This window comes from Pyrus communis, chromosome 15 (genome assembly GCF_041283825.1).
Source record: "Pyrus communis isolate YQ-2024b chromosome 15, ASM4128382v1, whole genome shotgun sequence".
Classification (NCBI taxonomy): domain Eukaryota; kingdom Viridiplantae; phylum Streptophyta; class Magnoliopsida; order Rosales; family Rosaceae; genus Pyrus; species Pyrus communis.
The window spans coordinates 15,620,580-15,639,881 of NC_142579.1; the positions used below are offsets into that span (position 1 = coordinate 15,620,580).

The following is a 19,302-nucleotide window of genomic DNA, read 5'->3' on the forward strand; positions in this document are numbered from 1 at the left end:
AAGATGAATTTTATAATTTTGATTTTAAAAGTATTAATTCTTTTGTATACTCCATGTGACATTATATTGTTGTGGGTCTTATATACGTGTCACACCAACACACTAACATAATTACTGACAGACTTCTAACGGAATGATCACATTGATGTGCTGCAGTTAATCTGACCCCAAAATCAATTGATTTTGAAACTCAATGGCCAAAATGAGTAGTTGTGTGAATTGCAGGGATCATTTGCAATAAAAACCCATCTTTTAAAGCTACAATTTTAGGGTTTTTCTATATAGCTTGTTAAATCTTCAGAATTTAAGAATTTGTTTAGTCATGTTATATTTAAGGGAGCTTTAATGAAAATGACTTAGACTAAGTTTATGTTAACTAAAAACCATTCTATAACTTTATTTAGTGAAAAAGACTTAAATTTTAATGAAAATGACTTAAATTTTAATGAAAATGACTTAAATTCTAATGAAAAAGAAAAAAAAAACTTAATATAATAAAAAATAAAACATGAAAAGTAGTAAAAACCTGACACACGTGCACGTCATTTGCACACACTATTTCTGAAACTGAAGGATACTACACTACTTCTGAAACTGAACGTTACTACACTATTTTTAAAACTGAACGATACTATACTATTTCTGAAACTGAACATTATTTCTAAAAACTAAACACAATTTCTAAAAAGTAAACACTAATTTTTTTTTTTTAAATTACACCCGAGAACTACACTATTTTGGAACAGAACACGATATTACATTATTTCTAAAACTAAACGTAATCACTATTTCTAAAACTGAATACAAATTGGCATGCACTAACTATTTCTTAAACTGAATATGCTATCTCTCTAGGAAGTTTAACGACCATTCTTCTCTCTCCTTTTCTTGCATTTTCTTAACACTTTCTCATCTTTCAAACATCTTTCTTCTACTAATTTTCTTCGATTCTCATCAAATTTTCTTTGAATCTCTTCAATTTCTTAGCTCTTAAGCTTAGATCCTTGTTAAGAAAAACAAAAGGCACAATTAAGTTGGGCCCAGCACTCCTTAACCACATCAACATTCCCCCAGCTTGCTTTATAAAAGCTCCAGTTTCCAACCTTGAATTCCAGATTCCAGCTTGCTTTATTTTTCTAATTATTTAATCTTATTAGTTTTTACCTATTTATGTTCTTTTATTATTTTTTTTCTTCCACGCATTAACACAAAAATGGATACCACAAGTGCCACATCATCAATATAACAGGTAATGTAATGGCCAATCAGACTAAAGGTTAAATTGACGCAATTCTAAAATTATACGTTGTAAATTGCTAGAAATAAAATGTCGTAGCCCACTTTAAAAACCACTCCCAAACCTTGATGTGTCAAAGGTAGTATTATTTCCATTGGAGAAACATCATATGTATGAAATATGATGTTTCTCCACCACATGCGCTAACAACAATTAGTTGTCTCAGGAGTCGAAGTCTTGGTTGAGATGGGAAGCCTGGGTTCCAATGGCATCGTTCAACTCGCAGATTCATGTTCTAACGTTTGAAAGTCCAGCTACTATTTTTTATTTAATAATTATTATGTCACGTGTCATTTATTTATTGGTGAGTACTATCAGCTGTCAATGACACGTGGTTGTATTGTATCATTTAATAAATTCTCTACTGTTGGAGATCGTTAAGAGTGTTTTTTGTACAATGACATATTTTATACAACAATGATATATTTTATAGTACAACAATATGCCGATCTGGTTAAAGAGTTTTTTTTTTTTTTTTTTTTTTTTTTTTAAGTTCAACGATATAGTTTATATTAATAGGAGGTTGCTAAGTCACACAATGGACAATCTAATTTGGTATCAAATTCGTTATATACAAGATTCGAACCTAAGATTTTTCACTGAAAAAAAAAATCACCAGACCGTAGTTAATTAGCGGTTAAAAATTATTGTTAGGTTGATACTTTTACGTATTGTACCTCTTTTACCTAATATTTAGTCATGATTTTGTATTAACTTGTTGAATTTAATGTGTTTTGTGCGAGTTTTGTTAAAAATGATTTGAGAACTAAACATGAATCTCATGGTTAATTTGGGAAAACCCGAAGATTATCGAGTTGTGCGCATGACTTTGTTGGACCGGTGCAATTATTGGAACTTGGGCCTTCAAAGCATTCCAAACCGTGTGAAATGGTTAGCTCAATTAAGAAGGTTGGTGTAAGTTTGTCATTAATTGGCTAGTCCAATTGGTTTAGGCGACAAGGAATTGTAGTTTTCTGGTCCTTTCTTTCAATATTTTCGAATTCTAACGTTGTATATTTTAATTTTATCATGAATTAATTCCTTTTGTTAGAACTAGGGTGGCTCTTATCATGAACATATAATTGGTTTAGGCAACAAGGAATTGTAGTTTTTCGGTCCTTTCTTTCTATATTTTCGAATTCTAACGTTGTATATTTTAATTTTATCATGAATTAATTCCTTTTGCTAGGACTAGGATGGCTCTTATCATGAACATATAATTCTCGTTATTTATATTAATCTTAGTTATTATTTATGTTGAGTAATTGTTATTGTGCTTTGTTGTTATTAAATAACTGGCTATTATTTATGTGAAGAACTAAATTGCGATTTACAAGTTGAGTTTAGTAGATTGCTTTTCATAACAATTATCATGAATTTCATAGCCGAGTAGACATACTGGTATGATTTCTGAAGTTTCGTATAATTATCTATTGAGTTTAAAGGGTTTTGATTATCTATAACTATGACTAGACATAGCATGGGTAGATAGTTAAAAACACAAGTAGTATATTCTGACAAGAAATATTGACGAATCAAGGGATAATTTCTAGCAACATGGGAATAATTTGAGGTTAATATGAATAACAGGATTAGATGGGATTGAGAATGAGAAACATGATGTCCTAGTGTTTTCATACATTAATCTTTTATAATTCATTCACTTTTACTTCGTGTTAGTTCAAAGTTAAATCGTAATAGTAAATTTAGGTTAATCCGATCCTTATTAGAATAACACGCTACTTATCACCACTAGCGGAGCCACATTGGGGTCATTGAGCTCACATGACCCCAATAACTCAATGTTTTCCCTCTTGTTTTTTTGTCTTGACCCCTATCAGTTTGGGAAATAAATGGTTTGTAGGTTAGCATTTTGTTTCTCAACGGTCTCCTCTCTGCTGCTACAGCTTCAATTTTCTTCTTTCTATCCTCTATCTTCTTCTTTTGTGGTGCATCTTCTTCATAATTCAGATTTTTTTTGTCTCTTACAATGTGCTTAACTCAAATTCTTATTAATTGACCAAAAAAAACTCATGTTCTAATTTTCACTTACGTCCTTGACTACATATTTCCTGGATGTATTGACTTCTTGATTCGTGGCTTATTGCCATGTGTGGTGCTTGATGTTTTCTTTTACTTTTTGTTAGCGCTTTACATATAAACAAAAAATACGATATTACTACGTGGACAAACTATAAACAAAAATATGCTTAATTTTACACTTACTTATCATGATCCCATTGTTATATAATTCTGGCACTGCCACTGCTTATCACTATATTACTTGGATGATGTTGTACACTTCCAATTATCACAACTATTAGTGGCAAACTACCGCATCCAAAATCTCCTAATAAATTAAAACAACTGCATCACAATACTGCTGTATTGTCCATGTACAGACTCCAGAACTGTTACAATAACTAATACTTGGTTCAAATGTGTGTAAACATTCCAAATTAAGCTTCAAGAAGCCAACTAAATGCAACAGACAAAGATATGAAATTAGACATATATAAATATTGCAGTATCTACCATCCTATCCCGTTATGAAGATGATGATGAGCTGCCAAATCTCTGTTTGCACTGCCATCTCCACTCTCATGAATCCTACTGAAATTGTAAGCGCCATGACTACTCGCCAAATTGTAATTTGAAGTCGTCACTTGCTGCTGCTGCTGTCGTCCCCCAACTGAATAGAAACCTTCATTCGAAAAATCCATCTTGTTACTTAAAATAATGTTGGTTTGACCATTAGAACCATGAGGGTGGTCTTCTTCTCTGGCCATGGAGTTCTTATCTCCCTCGGTCTCCCTGTACTTGTTGAGATACATTTTCAAGGGTCCAACATAATTCTCGAATCCCAGAGTTGTCATGGCCCAAAGTAGGTCATCCCCGTTGATAGTCTTTCTCTTTTCTCTCTGGCACTTGTCCGATGCTTCGCCCGTGATGAAGCTTATGAACTCCGATACACATTCTTGGACCGTCTCCTTGGCTTCCTTTGAAATCTTGGCATTTGCTGGCAGGGACTTCTTCATGATACGGCTCACGTTCGCAATGGGGAGGAACCTGTCTTGCTCTTTGGAACTGCTGTCTGAGACGTTCCCAGACAGCGGGCTTCCAACCGGGCTACACGTTTGATTTCTTTTTCCACTCATTGTGTTTAGGTTTTTTCCCTCTCTTCCTCTTCCTTGCGTTGAAGTGTTTATGTTGTGGAATCTATGAGGAAGAGTTGGGGGTTTTTAAGCTAACAGAAGTGGGGGGAAAAGAACCTAGAAGAATATTTTATTTTTGAAAAGAAAAACGAGTGGAAAGGCGGTTTGATGTGGACAAAAAAGAAAAACAAACACTGGTTGGTTAGAACAAATGCAAAGGATGGTGTGTGAAGGTATGGAATCTTTGGATGAGAGAAGAAGAAAAAGTAATATGTGGTGTTAAATAATAACAAGCTACTCAATACTATTGTTTGGTGGTATTTATCTTCACTTGTAAGTGAGGGATTCGAATCTTGTAGATGATGAATTCGATACCAAATTAGGTTTGTCATTGTATGGCTTAGCCGAAATCCTTCCTCCTGTAGTATAAAATATATCGTTATACAAAAAAAAAAAATAATAATAATAATAACAAAAGAACATCAATAATAAATTGACACTGTGACCTTTTCTGTGACGGAAGTTCCATGGAACCAAACATGAAAAATTGAGTTGGGACATGAAAAAACAAGCAATCACCTTTCCAAATATTGGTTTTTTATTATCTATTTTTTAATCTCTTTTGTTCCATAGTGTCAATTTCCTTTGTGGCTTTTGAATATAATTTAAAATCGATAAACCGAATGGGAACGAAAAATATAATTTCAGCCTGCACGGCAATGGGGAGACCTTAAAACTGTTGAACACGTCCACCGGCAACAGATACCGTGTGTAATAAGTTATATCTTGTGACTATTAATCAAAGCTAAAGTCCAATTTTGTAAACTCGAGAATTTTATTTATATTTTCAACTTTATTTTTTTTCTTTTTTGAAAATTTAAAGTAGTTACTCAACGAGTTTTTAGTTTTCAAAAAATTAAATACTATACAGTTATCAAATGACTCTAAGAGAGTGAAATATATAAGTTGCTTAATTTATACAAAGATGTGCAAGTGCAAATGACATTCCTATATTGCCCTATATGAGTAATACTACACTTACTATTTATGTGTATTATCTCTTTGATGGAGGTAGGCTCTTTCTGATAGAGGTAGAGCCCGTCAACGAATGTGGGTCTCATCTCTATTACAAATATGATACAAATAATAGTACAAATAAATAGAAAAAATAGTATTTTGACCCTACATAGGCTGCGACACCCCCAATTGCCTAGGATTTGTTGGCACCAAACAACTCGTGCCGCATCGATGCGTGACAATTTTCGGGACCAACATACATGCATTGTTGTCGACCAAAGAATCAACCACTTCGTTGTCCGACAGTTGGCCTTGTCTCTACACTATAGCACCTAGGTAAATTTAGGTGGCATATATGCTAAATAAAGTTTAGGGTACCATTGATAGTAGCCAGAAACCACACCATGTTCCTGTCTTCAACAATCCTTCTTTGTAGATACTTTGTTGATTTATCTTCAGATTTCATAAAAAACTTGGACTGCAATTTTATATCCAATGAATCACTCGGTATCTTTGTACGGCTTAAAAAGGCATAGCAAATGGTAGAGTGGAGCACATTAACACATATATTTATTTATATATATATATATATAAGGCCTTTAAAGAAAGATATCTCCATTTAAAAAAAAAAATAAGGATTAGTTGTAAGGACTATATCAGATCAAATTTCAACGATCCGAATCGTCTATTTTTCAAGTTAGACCTCATTAATCATCCTTGTACAATATTAGTCAAATCGAAAATATTTGAGACATCTAGTTGAATTCAAAGAAATTGACGAACATTTTGTTCTATAAGAAACAATGAAATTACATCATGATAATTAAATAGGCAAATGGTTTCGGATTAAATTAAATTTTTGGAAAGATGATCTATGAATTAAGATTTACAAAATAAATAGCTCGAATCGTTGAAATTCGACGTTAAATAGGCCCAAAGACCTGTATATATATTTATACACATATATATTGCTCAGCTATGAGCTATTCCTACTTGTCTTTCCAAGACTCTCTCTATCGATCACATCTCTAGACCGTAAAGATTATCATCTGCCTGCCATTCTCAATCTTTCTTTAGTTGAATATGGTTTCCCCCTTAATTACTAGTTAAAATAGCCTATATGTACGCATACGTAAGCCCTTCGCGGGCGTATGAGGTTTTTTTTTTTTTTTTATCCCAATTTGGGTGACTTAAAATCGCAAACAAGGACTTACTCATTTTAAAATAAGTGCTCAAGTTTAAGGTCATAGTTAGATGATTTATATTGCAAAAAGTTTGTAGGTCAAATAATGATACACGGGAGATCTTGTATCCGATTATTAACTCCGTAATATCGCTTGTATTAAATGGTTAATTACGGATACTAATATGGCCTAATTCATGAATTGTGGTTATAGTTAGATGATTAATCGTGCAACAAGTTTATAGCTCAAGTAACAAGACGCTCAAAGTTTTATTTGATCAATAACTCTGTAATTTCGCTTGTATTAAATGGTTAAGTATGGATAACAATATGCCTTAATTCATATCTGCAATGTGCCTTAATTTAATAAAATGATTTGCTTTGTACTTGCTTAATTATTTTAATGCGTCAGACGTTGTCCCTGATATGTAGTCTCCACCGTAGCTTTGAAAACAGTATAACTATCATCTTACAAAAAGGAAAATAAATGTATAATAAAACACACTAAACATCTTTTGATATGTTTTTTATTTGGTCAAAAGCCATCTTTTGATCAGGCTTGTGACAAATGGCTTCTTTATCAACTGCCTCGACCTGCCCCTCTCTACAGAGAATTCTGGACCTGTCCATGCCCTGCTGAATCGCTGACTTGCAGTAGGCGGTCTCTAGAAGGATTTGTATTTTTTTAAAATAAATTTATTATATAACATATTAACATATAAATATACATATATTCACACTTTGAAAAACCATATTTGTATAGAGAAATTAGAAGAAAAAAAATGTAAATTAAAAAAATACATAAATAAATATTTATTATAAAGAATAGTGGAATTAGTTTTAAATCAAAATGGACCTAACTTAAAAGAAAAGCCCATTTTTCAATTAAACCACCTTGATTCCTTGTCCATAGCTTTCTCCAAGGCCAAGGCTTTCACGACCATCATTTGGTTAGTGGAAAAGTGGCTCTTGCATTTATACCTTTTTTTCTTCCTTTTTCTTTCGACTCTCTCTCTCTCTCTCTCTCTCTTTTTTCTCTTTTCTTCTCTGCAACAGATCCTCTTTTCTCTGCAGCAAAACCCATCATCTTCTCAATCTACTTGAGGCGTCGTGAATTCTAGTTTTGTTCTTTAGTTTTTTTTTTTTTTTTTTTTAATTTCAATGGGTTTATCGACTAATGTTGGGTGCAGGAGTGCTGGTTTGAAGATTTGGGTTATTGGTGGTGGATCATGCGGATGTGAGGCAAGATTTGCAGCGAGATTGGGAGTTACTTCGACTGCCACCTAGGTCACCGCCTAGCACCGCCTAGACCGCCTTGAGCACCTATCGAGCGCCTAGGCGGCTGCCTAAATTCTCCCTTCCTCACCTGAACGCCTTAGCCTAAATCGGGTCGGGACTCCACCGTCGAGCGCCTAGGTGCCGCCTAGGCCGATTTTTAGAACAATGCTTAAACTACATATGATGTGGTGGGGGTTAGAAAATATTACAAAGATCACATTTTTTTATCACATTTTTAAATTATATGATGTGATAATTATTGTAATTATGTCACATCAATTAACACAATGAGCTCTATTTAATATGCTTATTATAATATTCTACTTAATAATTAGTCTCTTCACGCGCGAGAAAAATTTGTCTAGAACTTAACTTGTCATTGGACATGTTGTTTGATTCTAAACGATATCTTATTCATCTCACCTTGAGGTATATATACATGATTTACAAACACTATCTCACTACTACAGAATAAGTACAACTAATTAGGACTATTACATAAAAGTCAACATTCTCTTTTTTTTTTTTTTTTTTTTTTGGAGAATGGAATATAACTAAACTGGGAAAATATGCCAAAATATTACAGAAGGCCTACCCCGAGGCAAGTAGTCAACACAAACTACTAGGAAAGAGTAGTGTAAGGAGGTACAGAGAATCATGACGCCTCATCTAATGCTAAAAGCGTCCCTCCTTACACCACCTACTCATCTAGGGGGGACAGAAAATGCCATCATTACAAAAAACATGTACCAGGGAAGATGGCGGTCTGTACCAGGGAAGATGGCGGTCTGTCGACCCAAATTACATCACATACTTCCCTACAACACCGCCACGCCAAAAGGTCCGCAACCGAGTTGGCCAATCTTGGAACCCAAGACCAGCGGCAATTTTGAAAAGACCTCCCCATCCTGTAGCAATTTACAAGAATGGGAAAAGTTTCCCAACTGCCTAACTTTGCTTGGTCCCGAAGCTAAGAGATGGATTCGGAGGAGTCAAATTCAATGATTACAGAATTCCAGCCCTTAATAATCCCCAACTTACAACCATACAGGATAGCCAAAGTCTTTGCCATTGCTACACTAGTCGCCTTGACACCATATCTGCATGCCACCAGGAACCTCCCCTCGTTATCCCTCGCCACCACACCTATAAACCCCATACTCCCTGTACCATCCAACTTGCATCCACATTTATTATCACAAAACCCTAACATGGAGGACACTAATGGGTGATATTCTCCAAGATAAGAGAGGAGGGCAATGTCCAAATAATTGTAGAAGATGTAGCCTCCTTGAAAGCATTAACCGAGTGTGAGGTGGTTGCTAATACCTTCCTTGGGTATATGTGTTTCTAGTTAAACAGGAAGTTGCACCTGGCTAACCATATCTGACAGCATGAAAAATCAATATATGCTAACCACATACGCTTCTCTTCTTTCGAACCAATGACTGATTTAAATGTTTCCTTCAGCCACATCACCCATGTGGAAATGTCCATCATGTTAATACTTAAGTTCATATTCCCCCTAAACCAAACCACTTCCACCCAAGGGCATTGTAGGAAGAGGTGTTCAATTGTTTCCTCTTGCAGATTACAAAGGGGGCAGGTGGGTGATTAAGACAAACGTCTTTTATATAAATTGGCCATTGTCGCCATGGCCCCATGTAGGGACTTCCACAAAAAACACCGTATCTTGGGCAGAACCTTCAAACTCCACAGACACTTCCACAATTCTCTAAGAATAGAGGCCACCGAGTGATTGAAATGCTTCGAGTTGGCTGGTTTTTAGCTAGCACCCAGTAATATCCAAATTTCACCGTATAGCTTCCTTCTTTCACAGAATGCCACATAAGTCGGTCCGGCAACTCCGGGTCACCGATGGAAGTCTCCAGGATAGCCTCATACACCAGCTTTTCCACAAAAGGTTTCAGGAAAGTAATGTCCCAAGACCCATTATTTTGGTCAATGAGCAAATTTACCTTTAAGTTTTTTGAAACCTACACCGTGCCTAAGGGAGAAGAAAACCAGAGGGAATGGAGGGGATCCACATGTCAATCCAAACTTTTACATCAATACCGCTTATTATCTTCCAGTGTGCTCTCTCCCGAAGCAGATATCTTCCAACTAAAAAACTTGACCAGGCCCAAGAGGCTTTTCCCCTCCTATTCGCATCAAGAAAAGAGCAATTAGGGAAATAACGGGCTTTAAGCACCTTCACCCACAAAGAATTGGGCTCCATAATCAATCTCCAGCATTATTTCGCCAGCAAGGCCTTGTTGAACTTTTCAAACTCCTCAGACCAAGCCATCATTCCTCTTTCGATCAGCCCAACTTCTCTCTAGACACCCAATGGATCTGATTCTCCCCATCTTTTTGCCTCCACCAAAATTTAGAAATCAAAGCATCTAATTCATTGTAGAATGTCATGGGAAACTTGAAAAGGTTCATTGGGTATGCCAGAATTGCTTTCGCCACCATTTTAAGGAGGACTTCTCGCCCTGACTGTGAAAGAGAAGATTTATTCCATCTTTGAAGCTTACCCAATAACCTTCCCGTGACATAAGCAAGCCCATTTTTCTTCGAGCATCCCCAGATGGTCGGAACCCCCAAATACAGACCTGAGTCCCCGACCCTTACCATACTAAGGGTGATAGCCAACTGATTTATTAAAATGTCAGGCCCATTAGATCTGAAGAAAACACTCGATTTAGAAATATTAACCTGTTGACCAGAAGCCGAGTAATATTCATCGATCATATGAGTTAAATGTTGGCAATTTGATAGGAGCATATTCATGCGACTTAATTAGCTTGTTCTCGTGCATTTATGTTGTGTTTACTTAGTTATTTTAGTGTTTAAGGCCACTTTTGTGTATTTTCAGATTATAAGGCCAAAGTGTGCAAGAAGATGCAAATTGGAGTCTTTTGGAGCGAAAGAGGAGTGAATGAGTTGAAGACTTGAAGAAACGACGAATTCCTACTCCAACGATGAATTCTTACCAAAACGAGGAATCCTACTCAAACAAGGTTTCCTATTTTATATAGGAAAGTTAACCCTAAGTTTCCCGTTTTGGTAACCTTTCCTAAATTTAAACGTCCGTATTTTCTAGCCACTTTGTAGGCCTTGTATGCACTTTAGTACACAAGACCAAAGCCTTAGCCCAATTCCCTTCCCTTGCCGTGCAAGGGGGGGTAGTTTTGTCTCATTTTATGCACCTTTTTCCTAACCCTAGAGATTTCATTCATACTTCCCATTCACATTAATCAAAAGCCGCACCTAATTTTTAGTCTACACAATTCGCAGCCACCATCTACCCTTCTCTCCAATTCCCTCCTTCAATCCGTGCATCCATACACGAAAATATTGATTCTTCCCATAAGCCGTGCCCCCCCCCCATTAGCCATTCACCATAATAAAGTATTCTATCATTTACCCTAAGAAACCAAACAAAAGTTTCAACCCGTGGCCACCATCCCATTTTATTTTTCTTACCTTTGCCGTGGCCCCCATTTATCATGCACCCAAAAATCCCATAAGCCGTGACCCCCCCTCTCATTGATTCTACACACTAATCAGCCATTTACCCTAATATTTTACAACAAAGCCGTGGCCCCCCATTATAAACAAAAACCTAATTCCCTTAAAAAAGAGCGGCAGCACCATCCCATTTTTCCTTAACCTTGCCGCAGCTTTCCCATTATTGCCGTGCCTTCCTCCACCATTCCAGCCACCTTACACACCTTCCTCCACCTTCCAGCCACCTTCCAAACCTTCCTACACCACCCCATAACCTTGCCGCACCACCAAACCTCCCTAAATCCATCCCCAACCCAAAATAACATCCAAATCATCCATGTAACCTCACTGCCGCAGCAAGGAGAAGAGGAAAGAGGACTTAGACGCGCAGAAATTCAAGTGGAATCGTTGGGCGTTCTAGGTGTAATCCATCCTTTGTTCTTTATGTTTAAATTCAATTTTATTTTTCTTGTTGTGAACATGAGAGGCTAAACCCCTATTTAGCTAGGGGGTGATTCGAAACCATGTTTATGCTTGCAATATGAATTGATTACTTTTGGTTGGAATTTCATGAATGGTGAATTCAATTTGTTTAACTGCTTGATCGATAACTTATTTATGTATGTTTATTGAGAGTGCACGCTTAATTTTCATGCATGAATATGACGCTAGAATATAAGTGAGTTTCACCTAATAATTATGAACTTATATTCACAAGTAGTGGAGGTTGCTTATAAACAATCGCGTTAAATGAATTCTTGGCACTAGTTTCATGCTCATCATAGTAACGAATGCCTCGTCAACACTTATAGTTTTCATGATGTTTAATGATCTTTGATTGTATCTTTATTGTGCTTTTCACGTAAAGGACTTTTGGAGAATGTTTTGAATTGCGTTGCGCTAACCCATCCAATTCATTAACTTAAGGAAAACTTGACGGTTAATTTAAGCGGACCTAATTAACCCGGGGTGTTGAGTTTCATAATTCATCGAAAGACCAACTGAAAATCATCTTGTATGCAAGTGTAACATGTGTGGAGAAGAACCTTCTAGCTAGCATTCATCCATATTTTCATCACATTCATATTTACATTCTGTCTTTAAATTACAATCTGTGCATTTAGTTTAATTTCGTCAAAACCTCAATCCCCCTTTACTTTAGTGTCTTATTTAGTTAGAAAGTGTCTTAGTTTGTGTTTATAAGTGTTTTGTATTCTTTGAGTCTTTTGATTTGTTTTAGTGTTTTATTGTTTAGTTTTGCATTCTTTGAGTCTAGTTTAGTGTTTTTAACGTTTGTTTACGTTTTTGAGTCAGTTTCCAAGTGATTTAGTAATCCCTCCTAATCCCCGGTCTAGAACGATCCCTACTTGCATCTTTACTACAATTGTCAAAAGAGGGTTTTAATTTGTGTGCTTAATTAGTTCGCATCAAATTTTTGGCGCCGTTGCCGGGGATTAGCAACTTTGCTAATCCCTTGGTTCTTTTCTTTTTGGTTTAGTTGTTTCCGTTTTAGTTTCTAACTTAGTGTTGTCTTCTTTGTTTGTTGTTACTTTTGATATTTATTTAGTTATCTTTCTTTGATTTTAGGTACTTGAGAAGTAAGATATGGATTTTGCTAGCATTCAAGCTCAATTGGCAAATCTTACTTCTCAATTGTCGCCGTATGCCGAAAGGACCACAATGCAGAGTGTCCCTACATTTGGTGCTTCATATAGGCAAGGATTTCAAGCCAAACAATGTCCACAAAGAGATTGGAGGGATCATTCGAACTCTATGTGGTGGGAAGCTCAACAAGTTCAACGTGAAGCATATTGGCAGCCATATGAGGAGTTCTATTCAAGACCTATGCAGCCACCACAACTTCATATGCAATATGCTCAATTAAATTCAAGTTCGTCAATAGATTATAATCAAATTCTTAATGAATTAAATTCTTTGGTGCAGGGGTCACAAAATCAAGCCAAGGAAGCTCAACAAGAAGCATATTGGCAACCATATGAGGAGTTCTATACAACACCTATGCAGCCACCACAACCTCCCCCACAACAATTCCAATCAAGTTCAAGTATGTCCATGGATAATGATAAAAATTTTCAATTACTAACCTCTTTGACGCAGGACGAACAAAATCAAGACAAGAAGTTGGGTAAATTGGAGGAGCAAATTGGGCAGATTATGGAGTTCATGAAACAAATTCAAGAGCAATGTGAACTCTCCAACTCAACTATTGAAAACTCGAAGGAAGATTTTGAAATCCATAATGCTATCACTTTGGGAAGTGCTATGGAGGTTGGAGCTGACCTAAAAATGTCCAAACATAGCCTAGAAGTGGATGAGGAACTGCTAATTGAGGAGGAGGAAGAAGACATGCACACGGCAAGGGTAGAACAACCCTTGCCGCAGCCCCTTAAGCCCTCTAAACCACCCACCACAAGTAAGGACGTCCCAATTCCATGTTATTCTGATGTTATTCCACCCAATGTCCCTTTTCCTAGCAGGTTTTTGAGTCCCAACCAAGAAAAGAGTAAAAAGGACATCGTGGAAGCCTTCCCAAAGGTGCAGAATGCTATTCCAATTCTTGGTGCAACACAGCAAGTTTTAGATGGTGTTGAATTCTTCAAAGGACTTTGTGCACCAAGAAGAATGATTCAAGAGAAGGTAGTGGCTGGAGAAGATGTAGAAGGCATCAAAGAGGACATATTTGAAACCACAAAACCCAAAGAAGTTGAATTTGATGACATTGGACAAGTCATAACCATCACATGCAATCTGGCCAAGTCCAATATCCCTGAAACTTTCAAAGGAGTGGTGTTTGTCATTGAGTTCTTGTCGGACAAAACAAGTAAGTCATCTTCTCCAAATTCCATTACATTTTATACTAACTGGCTGATTTTGATGAATCAGGCACCTACACTAGAATTCAAACCAATGCCGGTTCACTTCAAGTATCACCTTCCATTCAAGGATCAATTCCATGCCGTGGGACCTAGGGAAGTTTGAATGGAAGCATTGTCCGGCTGCAAGACGTTAAAGCAAGCGCTTTGTGGGAGGCAACCCATGCATTCAACAAGGAGAAGATGGAATTTACACTCCATAACCAGATTTGCGTCCCTAACCTCTTCTCTTTGTTATTTACATTCTGCCATGTTTAATGAGTTAGTTGTTGTTTATGTGTTTGCTTGTGTTTGGTGTGATGTTAAGCTTGAAACATTGAGGACAATGTTTAGTTTAAGTGTGGGGGGGGGGGGGGGGGGTAACATTCTGTTTTGAGATAATTTTGCATGAGATTCGTAGGGTATTACCACCTAACATGTCTAAACTTGTTTCCCACTGTTTTTAAGTGTTTTTAAGCTATTTTAGAGTGTTTTAGAGTGTATTAACTTAAAAATCCGAAAATCCCATAAAAATTTGAAAAATTGTTTTGAAAAACCCAAAAAAGAGTTGTTTTTGTGTGTTTGTTTGTGTCGTAGGTCACCTTCCAACGCAATGATGAGGATTTGGTTTTTAATTGCATGATGGTTAAAGAAAGTTACAAACATGGATGGACGTTTGATATACTCTTTGGTTTATGCTTGTTTGTAGTTATAGTTTACGACTTCACATGTAATCACAAATGATAAAAATCAGTTTTTATAACATGCTTGAAGGAAGGAACTTAAACAAACGCTACATCCCGGTGAGACTTGAGCCTAAACGTTATTTGGAGAGTTAAAATCTGTGCATTATTGTTTTCTAAAGTCGTTGCATGATCTCATTATTCATTGCTTGGTTACTACTTAGAAGGCGTTTTATCACTTAGTTCCAAATGCTAGAACTCATGCCCATTTCATTCAAAGCATGTCATTGATTTGCATAACACATATTCAAGATGAAGTTGTGTAGTAACCACCATCAAAGCCAAATAGCCATGTGCCCTTAACTCATTTTGTGTTTAAGTTTAACCCCATTGAGCTATGTTAGCCCATGTTCTTTGTTAACCCATATCATCCTCACCTAGCCTAGATTAGGACCATCCGTACCCTTGTTCTTGAAGCATAGTAAGCATGAATGAATTCCCTTTGATTAATGTGTTGCAGAAAATAAGTGTGGGGGAAGGATTATTGATATGAGTTTATGTGCCATAGGCATGGTTAGAAAAAAAAAAAAAAAAAAAAAAAGAAGTGAAAAAGAGTTGAAAAGTATTGTTTGTTGAAGTAAGGGCCCAAAACAATGAATTAGGCCCTAAGAGTTGTTTGAATCTTCCCCATTTGTCTAAAAGTTGATTTCTGCATTCTAAGGGAATTCTAGGACTTAATTTCAATACTTTGCTTGCTATTGCTTAAAGAACTTTTGTTTATCCCTACCTTTCGTTGTTAGCCAATACCCCAGGCCCCGTTACAACCCTTGACTTCTATCTTGAGTGTTGTGCATTTCAATTGTGGAGTTTGAATTTGGTATGAGCATATGGTGTCACTGGTTCTCGCATCTAAGTAGTAGCATTCCATTCATGAGATCATATCTAAACATGTTTAATTACTCCAGAAATTGCGTTCTTTGTTATAACATATGTGAGTACTAGTCTTTCATGTTTACATCAATCTTCTCACATATAACTAGTGTAGGGTGTGTAGTCAGAAAATCTGAGTGAAAATTGAGTGCATAACTAGTGAGGAATTGAGGGAATTCTCTAAGGCATGTTACTACATTCAAAATGTGTTTTAATTGATTAAATGCGAACTAGTGAATGGTGACTAGAATTAAGTATGTGCTTGAGGGGAAGGAAGACTAAAAGCTATGTGAGTAATGATCTTTGACATGTCATGTTTCATTGGAAATCCCTGAGGCAAACGTTGGAAGGTTTAGGTTATGTTTTGTTTGTTTTGTTTCGTTTTGTTTAGTTTAGTTGTTTTGTTTTGCTCGAGGACTAGCAAAAGTTAAGTGTGGGGGAATTTGATAGGAGCATATTCATGCAACTTAATTAGCTTGTTCTCGTGCATTTATGTTGTGTTTACTTAGTTATTTTAGTGTTTAAGGCCACTTTTGTGTATTTTCAGATTATAAGGCCAAAGTGTGCAAGAAGATGCAAATTGGAGTCTTTTGGAGCGAAAGAGGAGTGAATGAGTTGAAGACTTGAAGAAACGACGAATTCCTACTCCAACGATGAATTCTTACCAAAACGAGGAATCCTACTCAAACAAGGTTTCCTATTTGATATAGGAAAGTTAACCCTAAGTTTCCCGTTTTGGTAACCTTTCCTAAATTTAAACGTCCGTATTTTCTAGCCACTTTGTAGGCCTTGTATGCACTTTAGTACACAAGACCAAAGCCTTAGCCCAATTCCCTTCCCTTGCCGTGCAAGGGGGGGTAGTTTTGTCTCATTTTATGCACCTTTTTCCTAACCCTAGAGATTTCATTCATACTTCCCATTCACATTAATCAAAAGCCGCACCTAATTTTTAGTCTACACAATTCGCAGCCACCATCTACCCTTCTCTCCAATTCCCTCCTTCAATCCGTGCATCCATACACGAAAACATTGATTCTTCCCATAAGCCGTGCCCCCCCCCATTAGCCATTCACCATAATAAAGTATTCTATCATTTACCCTAAGAAACCAAACAAAAGTTTCAACCCGTGGCCACCATCCCATTTTATTTTTCTTACCTTTGCCGTGGCCCCCATTTATCATGCACCCAAAAATCCCATAAGCCGTGACCCCCCCCCCCCTTCTCATTGATTCTACACACTAATCAGCCATTTACCCTAATATTTTACAACAAAGCCGTGGCCCCCCATTATAAACAAAAACCTAATTCCCTTAAAAAAGAGCGGCAGCACCATCCCATTTTTCCTTAACCTTGCCGCAGCTTTCCCATTATTGCCGTGCCTTCCTCCACCATTCCAGCCACCTTACACACCTTCCTCCACCTTCCAGCCACCTTCCAAACCTTCCTACACCACCCCATAACCTTGCCGCACCACCAAACCTCCCTAAATCCATCCCCAACCCAAAATAACATCCAAATCATCCATGTAACCTCACTGCCGCAGCAAGGAGAAGAGGAAAGAGGACTTAGACGCGCAGAAATTCAAGTGGAATCGTTGGGCGTTCTAGGTGTAATCCATCCTTTGTTCTTTATGTTTAAATTCAATTTTATTTTTCTTGTTGTGAACATGAGAGGCTAAACCCCTATTTAGCTAGGGGGTGATTCGAAACCATGTTTATGCTTGCAATATGAATTGATTACTTTTGGTTGGAATTTCATGAATGGTGAATTCAATTTGTTTAACTGCTTGATCGATAACTTATTTATGTATGTTTATTGAGAGTGCACGCTTAATTTTCATGCATGAATATGACGCTAGAATATAAGTGAGTTTCACCTAATAATTATGAACTTATATTCACAAGTAGTGGAGGTTGCTTATAAACAATCGCGTTAAATGAATTCTTGGCACTAGTTTCATGCTCATCATAGTAACGAATGCCTCGTCAACACTTATAGTTTTCATGATGTTTAATGATCTTTGATTGTATCTTTATTGTGCTTTTCACGTAAAGGACTTTTGGAGAATGTTTTGAATTGCGTTGCGCTAACCCATCCAATTCATTAACTTAAGGAAAACTTGACGGTTAATTTAAGCGGACCTAATTAACCCGGGGTGTTGAGTTTCATAATTCATCGAAAGACCAACTGAAAATCATCTTGTATGCAAGTGTAACATGTGTGGAGAAGAACCTTCTAGCTAGCATTCATCCATATTTTCATCACATTCATATTTACATTCTGTCTTTAAATTACAATCTGTGCATTTAGTTTAATTTCGTCAAAACCTCAATCCCCCTTTACTTTAGTGTCTTATTTAGTTAGAAAGTGTCTTAGTTTGTGTTTATAAGTGTTTTGTATTCTTTGAGTCTTTTGATTTGTTTTAGTGTTTTATTGTTTAGTTTTGCATTCTTTGAGTCTAGTTTAGTGTTTTTAACGTTTGTTTACGTTTTTGAGTCAGTTTCCAAGTGATTTAGTAATCCCTCCTAATCCCCGGTCTAGAACGATCCCTACTTGCATCTTTACTACAATTGTCAAAAGAGGGTTTTAATTTGTGTGCTTAATTAGTTCGCATCACAATTCTCCTCCTTCGCCTTGAGAAAAATGAGTGTATCATCAGCGAATAATATGTGAGAAATAGGTCGTCCCGTTGGGTTCATCCAAACTCCCTTGATCCAATCCCGGTCACTAGCCTATTGATTCGAAGTGAGAGAACTTCATTGACTAAAAAGAAGAAATAAGGGGATAAGGGGTCACCTTGGCGGAGCCCCCTTGATGGCATAAATTTGGATCCTGGCTGTCCATTCAAGAGGATGGCGAAATTGACCGATGAAATGCAACACAAAATTAAACTTCTCCAACTACTGTTGAAGCCCATCTTCTCTATTATTACCAAAAGAAAGTCCCATTCCACCCTATCGTAGGCCTTATCCATGTCCAATTTGATTCCCAACTCAAATATGCATTTCATATTTCTCGTTTTGAGGAAATGGAAAAGCTCATAAGCAATGCCAATATTATCTTGAATTTGCCTACCCGCCACAAATGCATTCTGGGTTGTCGAAATCAACTCCAGAAGAAACAACTTGAGACGGTTAGCCAAGACCTTTGAAAGCACCTTGTAAGAGTAGTTGCATAAACTGATTGGACGAAATTGAGAAATAGACTCAGGTTTTTGAACTTTAGGAATCAATACCAAGTGGGTAGCATTGATTCGCTTAGGATTCTAGGACCCATTCATCATTTCTCCAATTATTTCATTCATATTTGCCGCTATAATATCCCAATATGCTATATAAATATCATACGTGCCTAACTTATCTAAGAACC

The 19,302-nt window shown here is 36.7% G+C and overlaps 1 pseudogene across 1 annotated transcript; it reads right to left on the reverse strand.

Moving 5' to 3' along the window:
- Positions 1 to 3,636: 3,636 nt before the first annotated feature.
- On the reverse strand, positions 3,637 to 4,536 carry LOC137720021 (nuclear transcription factor Y subunit B-1 pseudogene; annotated as a pseudogene). Its single transcript, XR_015956387.1, has one exon. The product of XR_015956387.1 is annotated as a nuclear transcription factor Y subunit B-1 pseudogene (transcript).
- Between the last annotated feature and the right edge of the window lie 14,766 nt (positions 4,537 to 19,302).